This window comes from Equus asinus, chromosome 2 (assembly GCF_041296235.1).
Source record: "Equus asinus isolate D_3611 breed Donkey chromosome 2, EquAss-T2T_v2, whole genome shotgun sequence".
NCBI classification, from domain to species: domain Eukaryota; kingdom Metazoa; phylum Chordata; class Mammalia; order Perissodactyla; family Equidae; genus Equus; species Equus asinus.
The window spans coordinates 143,885,898-143,896,837 of record NC_091791.1 but is presented as its reverse complement, the minus strand read 5'-3'; the positions used below and the strand labels follow the sequence as shown (position 1 = coordinate 143,896,837).

At 37.8% G+C, this 10,940-nt stretch overlaps 1 protein-coding gene and 1 non-coding gene across 2 annotated transcripts in view; both read left to right on the top strand.

Moving 5' to 3' along the window:
* Positions 1–1,282: 1,282 nt before the first annotated feature.
* The window catches only part of UNC13C (unc-13 homolog C), a 565,722-nt gene continuing 556,064 nt past the window's right edge, over positions 1,283–10,940 (top strand). The window contains 1 exon segment of the mRNA XM_070501335.1: positions 1,283–2,084. The gene's annotated coding sequence lies outside the window, so the exon portion shown is untranslated.
* Positions 9,678–9,784, top strand: LOC123283688 (U6 spliceosomal RNA). The gene has a single exon (XR_006524354.1). It is a non-coding gene; the product is annotated as a U6 spliceosomal RNA (small nuclear RNA).

Here is a 10,940-nt window from a genome sequence, read left to right as displayed (position 1 = left end):
CTGGGTATTGCACGCCAAAAGAGAAGAAAAAAGGCTCTGTGAACAGGTGTTCTTTCCTCTGCATATTGAGGAGCATTCTTCAAAACAGTGTATCGGCTAGCCTGAAGTTTTCTGTATAAAAAAGTCAAGTTTAGCCCTATCATCTACTTTTAGGTCTGAACAGTTTTCCTTTGCTACATTTGTGTGCTTACAGCCGGGGGCAGTAGAGCTTCGTCCTGCCTGCCACTCCGGTGGCTGCAGTGGGGATCGCACTGCCCCAGTGTCTGTCTCCTCATGCAGCTCATTAGACCTTGAGCAGCTGCTCAAGTCCATTAACAGTCACTTAAACAGCAGGTTGAGGAAGCTGAGCTGTTATGAGCTAAAGGTGGGGCTGTGAGCTGGGAATGGGGAGGGCTGAGCTACCAGCACCTGGCACATATGTTGTGCAAAATTTGGGGGCTATTCTTTTTAACCATAGAGGTATTATTTATTGGTTGTCACGTACAGTAGGTGGAATGTTTTTTGCCACAAGTTTTTCCAAAAATGCTGTATCAGGGTTAACTGTTCCTTGGGTGGCGACTATTACATATTAAGTATTTAGGTAAAGTAGAGTCAATTCTAAAGTTAGTCAAGGTATTTTCATCCTTAAATGTACTGAAAAAAGGCCATACAAATCTATGTATATGCTTCATGTTACTGTTTGATCTCAGCTGATAGTTGACTGTTCTTCAGTCCTGGAAACATCCTCCTATTTTCTAAAAAAGCAAAGAAAAGTAAATAGAAGTAAGCCAGCAGACCAGATGCAGCTTAAAACCTACAAATTATTCCAGGACATGAGCTTCTCTAAGGTTCTATTTTAAGATCCAGTACTTTTTTGGTCTGTTTCAACAGGAGGTTTAGAGGATTGAAAACGCTTTATTGATGGAAAGTGGGAGCCCTTATTCCCCCCACCTCCTCTACTCAGCAAGACTAAAAAAGAAAGCAACCCCATTCAGTTCCTAGCCGGATCTTTAAACGGTTAACATCAAATGGCAAGATATTATTTCTAAGTGAGATGCCAAACCTTTGTATCACTATTAAGTTTTCCACCATTTCCCACTTTGATTTGTGTATGTGTCTTTAACTCAAATCTTTTGAGTAATCACCTTCAAATGGGCTTCCACACATTACAAAGAAGGAAAACCACCCGGGATGAGATACTAACATCTCCTTTCTAATGGGGAATTATGCTGTGTGCAGTGTACTTTTCATGATTCCAAACACAGCTAACTACATCTAAACCAGTAATTATCAAATTATCCATGCTTTCAAAGAGGCTGCAAACGCGGCTAGCAAAATCGGCTGTACGACTGTCTCCTAGGTCATCACTCAACGATAAAGGGAAATTTAGGCTGAGGAAGCTCTGGCAATCAGGCGTTTCCCCCGGCAATGAAGCTGCGCCCCACAGTTAGTTGTCAGTGCGGTGGTGACGGCCACACCTGGCAGCGGCCACAGTGCATCGCCTGTGAGCAAGGGCTGTGGCTCAGCCTCAGGAGCAGCTCTGTGCGCAGCGGCGGCGGCAGCAGAGGGAGCCGAGGCGCTCTGGGCAGAGGCGGCCGGGGGATCGCATCGTCGGTGCTGCATTCCCAAAACCGGCGGTCGCGGCCGGCCCTGTGTGAAGTTCCCGGCACGCAACAGCTCCTCACCCTCAATTGTTGATGAGCCTTGGCGCTCGACAACGCACGGGAGACAACCTGTTTTGCTTTCTTAGAGATAGGGATGAGAAATGAGCTGCCGAAGGAATTTGGCAACAAGGAGGGTGAAAGGCAGTTTCTTGCCAGCAGCTAAGTTGTAAAATTGCTTTGGAGGCTGCTGCCCCGGGAGCACGATAGAATTGATAAGAACAGACACCGTTGCAGACCAAAGGCATGCCTGATTGCACTTGAGTCGGATCGCTGGGACGCAGCCTCCTCTCCTGCTCTAACTATTTGTGGCTGAATAAAGGAAAGGAGACTAGAAACACAATTGCAAGTGATATTCCTGAAAGGAAAACACAGACACTCCACAAGGTGGGGAGGAACAGCCCAGCTGGTGTGTACATTTTTTTTTAAAGGAGAATCCCTCAGGTATGTTCTCTTTTCCTGGTATGTACTGCCTCATTTGCATGTGATTTTTGTCTGCCTTTTCTTGTTGATTCTTTTCGTTTGCACTTTGAATCACAACCATGGGATTCTCCTAGTTTAGTACATGCGTTTGTAAATGCTCAGCCTTCCTGTCTTTATAATATGGATGGTTCTATTGAGGATCACTTCTCAGTCATTGTTTTATTTTAAATGCAGAATGATAAATGATTGCTTAGTTTCCGCTCAACTTTCAGGGGAATATCTGTTTAGGGACAAACAAGGCTAGGATATTTCCTAATCCCTTGGAATTTGGGGGAAGAATAGAGCCAAACAAAAGAAAAAAGTTGAGGGCTTCTAGAAAGGGGTTAAAAGCCAAGATGTCATAGACTAGCATTGTGTCACCCAAGTGTTTTTCCAGCTCAGCTTCGGGTCTGGAGCAGTTTGAGCTTTACCAATGGCTCTGCATTTCTAGCTCTTGATCAGTCCTTCAAGATGAAGATCCTACAGATTTGCTTTAAAGAGATGAATTGCTTAAATTGTGTACTTGATTCTGTTTTATGATTGTTCCATGGTGCTGAAGGAGGCAGGCTGAAAAAACATCCCTTTGCTCCAACAGCTTGAGTAAACCCTAACTTCTGCAATTACATCATCGATACACTTGTATAATAAAGAGAAAGACACATACGGCAACAATAGTAACATTGGCCGCCTCTAGTACCTAGGCTGAGATGACAAATCTTAAAGTCAATTTTCCTCATTAGGTTTTTAAAGAGAAAAAGGAAAGAGGTGGGTGGGTAACACACAAAAATGAGTTTTTGGAAATACTCTAACTTTCTTTAAAAAGCTAAGAATATAAATTTATCTCATTTTTGGACTAATAATAAATGTAGTGCTTTTGAAAATAATCTTGCCACCTTTTACACTTCAATATATTATTTTCATAAAAGTGGGTGAAACTGGCAATAAATTAAACATACATGTATTTAAATTCAATGAGCTTTACTGGAGAGGAGAAACAAGAGAATGAGAAAGTTTGTTACATTTTTGTATATATCAAAATATTAAAGATTTTTAGGTGTTTTGTTAATACAAAGAGTTAATGCTAAAGCTCTAGGACCTTGACTTTTAATTACTGATGGTTCTACAGTCTTATGATCTAAAAGTCCAAATGGAATAGAGGTAAATGGGATTTAAATTATGATTTATGCATAATGTAAAATAAATCACCACTCTGCTCTTTTAAAACTAAAATCTCATTTTGGCCAAATGGCAGTGATCCGGAGCACTGTCTTGGGCCATACAACAAAATGAGGAAGTCAATTGTTCCAAAATTTCACATATTACTATAATAACAGCACTATTAAAATATGTTAGGTAACTATAAGCAATTCCTGGACTAGAAGAGTGATTTGCAAGATGGGCAAAGAGTTAAGTTTACATTCATTAGTAGGGGTGTGGAAAAAATTGTGTATTTCTTCTGTGTTGATGTTGTATGGGGAGCATTATGATATCTGTAGATGAAACACTACAGCAATGGATACGACAGTAATTTTACTGAATGCGTTCAATGATTATTTTTCAAACTAATGAATAAACTGAGCTAAAGTAATTTAAAAGAATATTTGAAACTCTCAAATACAAAGTTGCCTTTTCAAATTACAATGGAATTCTGTTGTGAAAGTAATTTCAACAGAATTGTGGACTCAGATTTGAAGGTGGATAAGCAGGTATGGGTTTATTTCCTAGCATTTGATTATTCGTTGTTAGACTTCCATTATAGAGATTTGGAAACTTCTTCCAGAAATTGTCATCACTATGTGTTTGGATAAATTCATGTCCAGGTGAACTATGAGGTAAACATGTTAGATAAGCCTAGAGAATTCACTTTCCATGTGCTTATTATTAACAAAGTAAACTATTTCCCTTTCTAGGGCATCTAACACCTGTCTATGGTTGCTAGTCTTTAAATTTGAAACAATGAAGTGTGTGGTGCACAGAACTACTTGCTTAAGAGCCCATGGATCATTGTAAACAGATGACAACTGTGCTTATTTCCCTTTCAAAGACAAATTATACTAAGAGTCTTTGTGCATGTGCGTGCGTATGTGTGTGTAAGGGTCAATTGAGAAGGGTTTTTGCTGATTTAGGGCAAACCTCTGATTTTGAATATCAGTACACTTTTGGTATGATATCTTTTTTCTAATGCTCCACGCACTTTCATTTCTGTTGACCTACTCAGCGAATGAAATGTGTAAACCCTACTGTGAGTGTTCTGAGACATTTTGCCACCTGTACATTGTCTTCCAGTTTTAATATCATCAGTTTCTGTTATTCATTCTTTCCATTCCACAGTCTTTACTACGGAAGGACTTTTTCTCCAGAATTTTTGAAATGTGAAAATCACCTTGCCACCTGAGAAAAGCATTCCTGCATTTCAGCTGGGAGCTTTAGGAATTTTAAATACATGCCAAATTTGTTTCTAAAATACATTTTTACAGGTAGAAAGTCACTTTCTAACTGTATTATTGTTTATACCTGTTATCAACTTATTTGATAAGATACATTAAAATAATATCTCTCACGCAATAATGCAAATTCAAGGAATTAAATTTGCGTCTTTTGTTGTTGTTGATACAAATCCTTTCTGGATCTTAAGTTTTCTGAGCTTGGATGGCTAAGCTCCAATTCCCTTCCAGCTTGAAAAAGAGGAGGGGAGATTTATTAATAGCCCTCTCAGTCTGTAGCTTTTGAGTATGCAGAAGACTGAGTGCCCTGTTCTGTAATCTCTGCAGAGATAACGGATACCACAGCAGCGTTTGCTCCACTTGTAGTCTTTTAAGACATAGTTAGGAGGACAGGCTGTGTTCTAAACTCTAGATCAAAAGTCCTCCAGAGAAGAAGTATAAATGAAAACACACTGAATCATTTCTCCTTCTCTTGTGAAACTGGTTGTGATCCAAGAGACATAAATGTTTCCTATCTCTTGCAAATCCTAGTTATCCTGTGTAGTTTAGTCTCAGCATGTAGAAATTATTACAATCTTGATATTGGAGAAGATTTTATATTATTTTTCTTATGTAGACAGTTCAGAAAGTATTTTGAGGAAATAAATGCTAGTTAGTAAGATATAAACTCAACATTATGAATTGTACTCAGGATTTTCAAAGTATTAAAAAAAAGCAATCAGAGAAGATGAGTTTCTCTCTAGAATATTTTCTTGTCTCTCTTAGACCTTTAAAGCCCCACCGTCAATCTGTCTCTATTCTCGGCCCCCAATCTCCATTGGCCCAAGTCCTGTGTTCAGAGTAAAACATACTTTATTTTCTGAGCATTCAGGCTCTTGAGAAGCTGGGTGCGATGTGTCTTTTTGATAGAAAGAGAAAGTGTTTTACATGAAAATATTTTGCTTCATGTATTTTATAAGTTCAAATAACATACTCTAGACGTAGATTTTCCAGGCATATTAAACCTAAGAAAGAAAAAAAAAAAAGAGTAGCTGTCAGACAGGGATGACGATTTCTATTTTACAGGTGGGAAGAGCTGATGAGCTAGGCTCAGTCACTGAGGTATGTTTCTGAGGGCACACTGTTGACCTTAGCTTAGAAAAGCTGGAATCATGTCACTGTTAAGTGGCATATAACTGGAAAGACCTAAACAGTTGCTTTGTTTATCAATGAGAACTATTTAGTAAAAATTGCCAATCAGATAAAAATAGAGAATTAATTCACACTTTCCAACAGAAGTCCAGTGCTTTTTGCTATAGTGGAAAATACTGGAACTAGTCAAATCCTGGCTCAGTCTGCAACTGTCTGGGCAAATTTGGACTGTCATTTTCTAAGCATTGATTTTCTCATCTGTAAAAGAAGACTATTGCTTTGATGCTCATGAAGACTCAGTTTTCAGACTCAGAAATTCTATAAGATCTACATCATGCAGACTCTATAGTGTTGACTCCATTTGAAATGTAGCTACAGAATTACTTCATTCTGATTTGCTTCTCCTGAGGCTAGAGGTTTGTAAATATCATTTACCTGCTTGACTAGCTGAGGAAGCAGTATTAACCCTTTTAGAACTTTTAAGAAATTTGTCAACTTATTTTCCTTCGCACAACTAGGCAATGATAAGTATTGGCTTAATTATATTCCATGTAACTGCATATTTTGTATAAGGCCCTGTATTTGTGAGTCATAAAATATTTGCTGCATCTTTGATAGATGTTGAAATGCTGCCATTTTCTTACAAGAAACAAATGGTGTTTGCGTACTTAGCTGCTTGCCTTATTAGAGTCACTCATAGAACAGCTTTATTGAGAGCTTTTAAAAATAAAGTGTATGTACCTACTGTAGTCATTTGAATAGAATTACTCTCTCTGCTTCCAGCTGCCTTCCCTTTTGGATGGGCACACTCATGAGAACATGCTAGAAAGCAGGGGATTGCAGGGCTCGCTCATGGCTGAAGAGGCAGACTTAACTAGGAAAGCTTCTCAAACCAAAGGAGAATTCATATTTCCTTCTTAATTTCAAAGGAAGTTGATTGGAAGGAGGCAAAATATATAGGTTAATTTCATATATGTAAAAATTAAAATTTAATTCTAGTTACTTCTTAGCAAGTAATCCATAGGATTAGAAGATCATGCTTAATTACCCAATAAAGTGTAATAATATTACTGGACAGGAGGTGAAGAGCATCTTTTTTTAAATAGTACATGATAAGACATGTAAAGCTTGTCTAAGTAGGTACAGCAAATTACAAGAAATTGATGTCTCCCTCCATTAACCTTGAGCAGGAGCATGCCCTTGATCCTCTTTGTCTACTCTTTATCTTGATGAGCTGAATTTCTTTAGTGGCCTGTACTACCTCATTGAGGAATTTTATACCAACACATCTCACCAAAGTCAAGAGATTCAACTCCTCTAGCTTCCCCCAAGCAGCTCTTTTTCCTGATTTTCCTCAGTCTCTCAGGCTCAATCTCAAGTCATCCACATTGCCTTATTCTTCTTCATACTCCATATTCAATTAGGACTCATCAAATCTTGTTTTCTCTTTTATACATTGTTTCCAGCCATGCCTTCTTTCCTCCTCCTGTTGGCACCATCCTACTTCAAGTTCTTGTCACTTCATGACTAGAATTCTGCTCTGGCCTTCCAACTGTTCTATTATGAGCCTCTCATCGGAGCGTCTGTTCTGCATACTACTGCCAGATTCATTGTCCTAAAAAATGCCTTGGTCATGGCACATGTTACTCCCTGCTCAAAAACTTTCAAGGACACCACACTGTATATAAGATAAAGCCCAAAATATTTTAATGTGGCTAAAGCACCTTTCACAAGCAGATCTCAGACTGCCTTTCCAGCTTTACCTTCTTCTAGTTCCTTACCCAATCTCTGCCCCAATTACACAGATTATTCATAGTTTCCAAATAGTAAAATTTCATACAATTTTCATTACTAAATTATTTGCACAATTCATTTAGTAACACATGTATACTTTCTTATGAGATTTATCCTTTGGTCTTGACCTATACTTTAAATCTTTATTGTTGCATGTAACTTAAAAAAAATTCCTAGCAACACTATAAATCCATTAAGTGCAGTATTTGAGTTAACTTTGGCAAGCTACTTAAAACTTCTGCGTCTTAACTTCTCAACCAGAAAATCATGGCACCATAAAGAGTATTGCTTTTCAGAGTTTTCATGAGGATTAGATGAAATAATATAGATTAAGTGCCCAAAGAATATTGGCTGTTGTTAATTGTAGTTATTATGTTCATATTCCTCACTACCTTGTATATAGAAGATGGATACTCAGTAAATTTGTTTGCTTTTATATTTAATTTGAATTCTATAATATTATCAGTTATTAAAGGAAAAGACTAGTAAGGGAAGAGAGAGGCTGATGTACAAAGAAGGAAATAAAAAGAAAAACATGAAAAAGAAGAAGAAACTCAAATGTCTGCTATGATTTAAGATAGTAGTTACCTCAGCAACTACATTTAGAACAGATTGGAATAGCTTTGAACACCCTGTTTTTGATGAAATCAAGGGCCCTGAGATTCCAATATTCTTATGAGTGTTTGCCATAGTATTATGAGGCAGCAAATCTTAATGACTTTCCATAGTATAGCTGAGATGGATTTCATGGAGAGTCTACCACTGTAAAATGCTCCTGGGAACAAGAAGAGAGACTAGTGTGTAACAAGTGACTGTGATTTATTCTCATTGTTCAGAGCTCTGGCTTTAGAGGCTCTCAGTAACTGTATGACACACGTCAGGATCTAGTGCCCATGCAGCTTATGAACACAACCACAAGGCACAAGAAGAAAGACATAAGAAGTGTACTTCAAGAGAGGTGGAAGATGAACAATTAATAACAGGGAGCCACCTGCCTGACTTTACTTTAGTCAGAGTCATGTCACATTATAGGTCGGTGTCAACTCACGATGATCTCTGTTTTCTTGTTCTTGACCAGGGTGCTGTGACTAGATACTACTTTTTCAGCTTGGTGTTTCTAATAACAGTACTTTCCTCATTGGCTCCATGTCCCATATCCTCCCTCATTTCCTTGTATCTAAATCTTCCCCTTTTAACTTCAGCTGATAATCTAGAACATGGTCTACCTCTCTCCTATTTAGTCCTGTAGCACATCCAACTTGTGTTTGTGTTAATGGTCTTTACCACCCTAGCTTCTGCTCTATGGCTCTAGCTCCCAGTGGATTCAGCAATAGCCACAATTATGGAAAGAAATCCAACGAATTCCTAATGGTCTTTTTTAGTATTCTAGAAGGAATTCTTAGAGCATCTGTTTATTCTGAAATAGGAGGCAATGTGGCTGATTATAGACAGGTGTTTTCACTTGTGATATTTCATGTTGGAGGAAAATTTCCCAGAAAAGAGTGAATGAGGAGGGGCTGGCCCCGTGGCCGAGTGGTTAAGTTCGCGCGCTCCGCTGCAGGCGGCTCAGTGTTTCGTCAGTTCGAATCCTGGGCGCGGACATGGCACTGCTCATCAAACCACGCTGAGGCAGCGTCCCACATGCCACAACTAGAAGGACCCACAACTAAGAATATGCAACTATGTACCTGAGGGCTTTGGGGAGAAAAAGGAAAAAAATAAAATCTTTAAAAAAAAAAAAAAAGAGTGAATGAGGAATCTGAGCAAAATCTGCCTTGAATTCCTTGGTTGAGCTTGAAATCTCTAAATTCCTCAGTAATGATGGTAAGAGGAGGGGATGTCAATTACAAGCGGCAAAATATGGTCAATTCTAGAATCTAGAGAGAAAGCTTGAGCCTGGCTTTGTAAGCTTTACTTCTCAGTTTCTAGATTTTATATTACCTTTCTCTTAAGACACTTGACATTATAAGCCTTGATTAATTTCTCTCATAGTTGGTTCCAGTTCTCTGATCTTCAGGTCCTACCCACAAGATATTATTTGCTGATTGTTGGTTTGGAAGATAAAACTTCCTTCCATGAGAATGGAGGAGATGTTTCTTAGAGTGCAGAAAATTCAAAAAGTCCACAAGACGTGACACAAATTTCAGATGTCAAATTTAAGTAGAATTATAAGATTCTAGATATGGTTTTAAAAAATTATAGGAGCGTGCTCGCTTTGGCAGCACATATACTAAAATTGGAACGATACAGAGAAGATTAGCATGGCCCCTGCGCAAGGATGACACGCAAATTCGTGAAGCGTTCCATATTTTTCAGAAAATGATTAATAAAGATTTATGCTTGAGTCTTCCTGCAAAAAAAAAAATTACAGGAGCATCAAGAAAGTACTTATCAAAGTAGTTACAGTTTCTAGATGCCTGTTTTTCAATGATTTCTCAGTTAGTCTACATATTGTCCCTCTTTTCATTGTGAACTCAGTCTCTTAGTTCAGCTATCTAAAATTCCTAGAAGACAGATGATTTACTGTATTGCTTAATGCCAGATGGAAATGTACCAAAAAGTAAAGTCTTTTCATATTTTAAAGCAAAGAAATTTGTTATTGTATGTCTGTGAATATTAATGAGTGATAAAACCAAGAAATCTAAAATCTAATGGAGAGATACTATAAACTCCTATTTATCAAGAATTCAAACATTAGTGAACAATTAACTAATTTGTGGCAGTATCTTTTGAACAAAGATAAATATAGTAGATATTTATAGGTGATGGCTTATAGATTAAGTTAAGACATCATCTTATGTCGGCAATATTGTACAATAGCAATATATATTCATATGATGTCGTGGAAGATTCTCAAGGCTTCCCCTTAGTGCTTCCTATAATATAAAATATTAAATTATATTTAGCATAATTGGTCTTTAATACTTTTTAAGTATTTGAAATTGGTAAGTAGAAATTGGAAATTGGTATTTGGATAAATAGGCATTTGCTATTTAGTTAAATAGCACAATGTTGATGATACAGGATAACTATCTGGGTAATTAGAATTCTATTTATTTGGTGTGGGAGGTAGTAGAAATGACCTTTTGAAAGTATGTTAACTCCTGTATGGATTGAATATCAGCACTTAGGGAAATATTCTGTCCCAAGATCACAGACCTGGATTTTAACACATCATCTTGAAAGAGGAATACATTTACTCATAAAGAAGAATAGAAAAGGAATTATTATTGTGCAAAATCCATCTCTTTTCCCAGAAAAACAATTCAAAGCCAGCATTCTCCTGAAGAGAAACTGGAGCCTCAACCATATGCATGAAAGACAGTACATTTTTCATATTTCTGAGTACTGGCAGGTTTATTTTAATTACATTTTGGTTAGATCACTACTGAAATTACTCTCTGGCTCCTGAGGACACAGCAGGTGGCTATGGAAGAAGGTGGGGCAGGAGTGTCATGGATAACAGGCG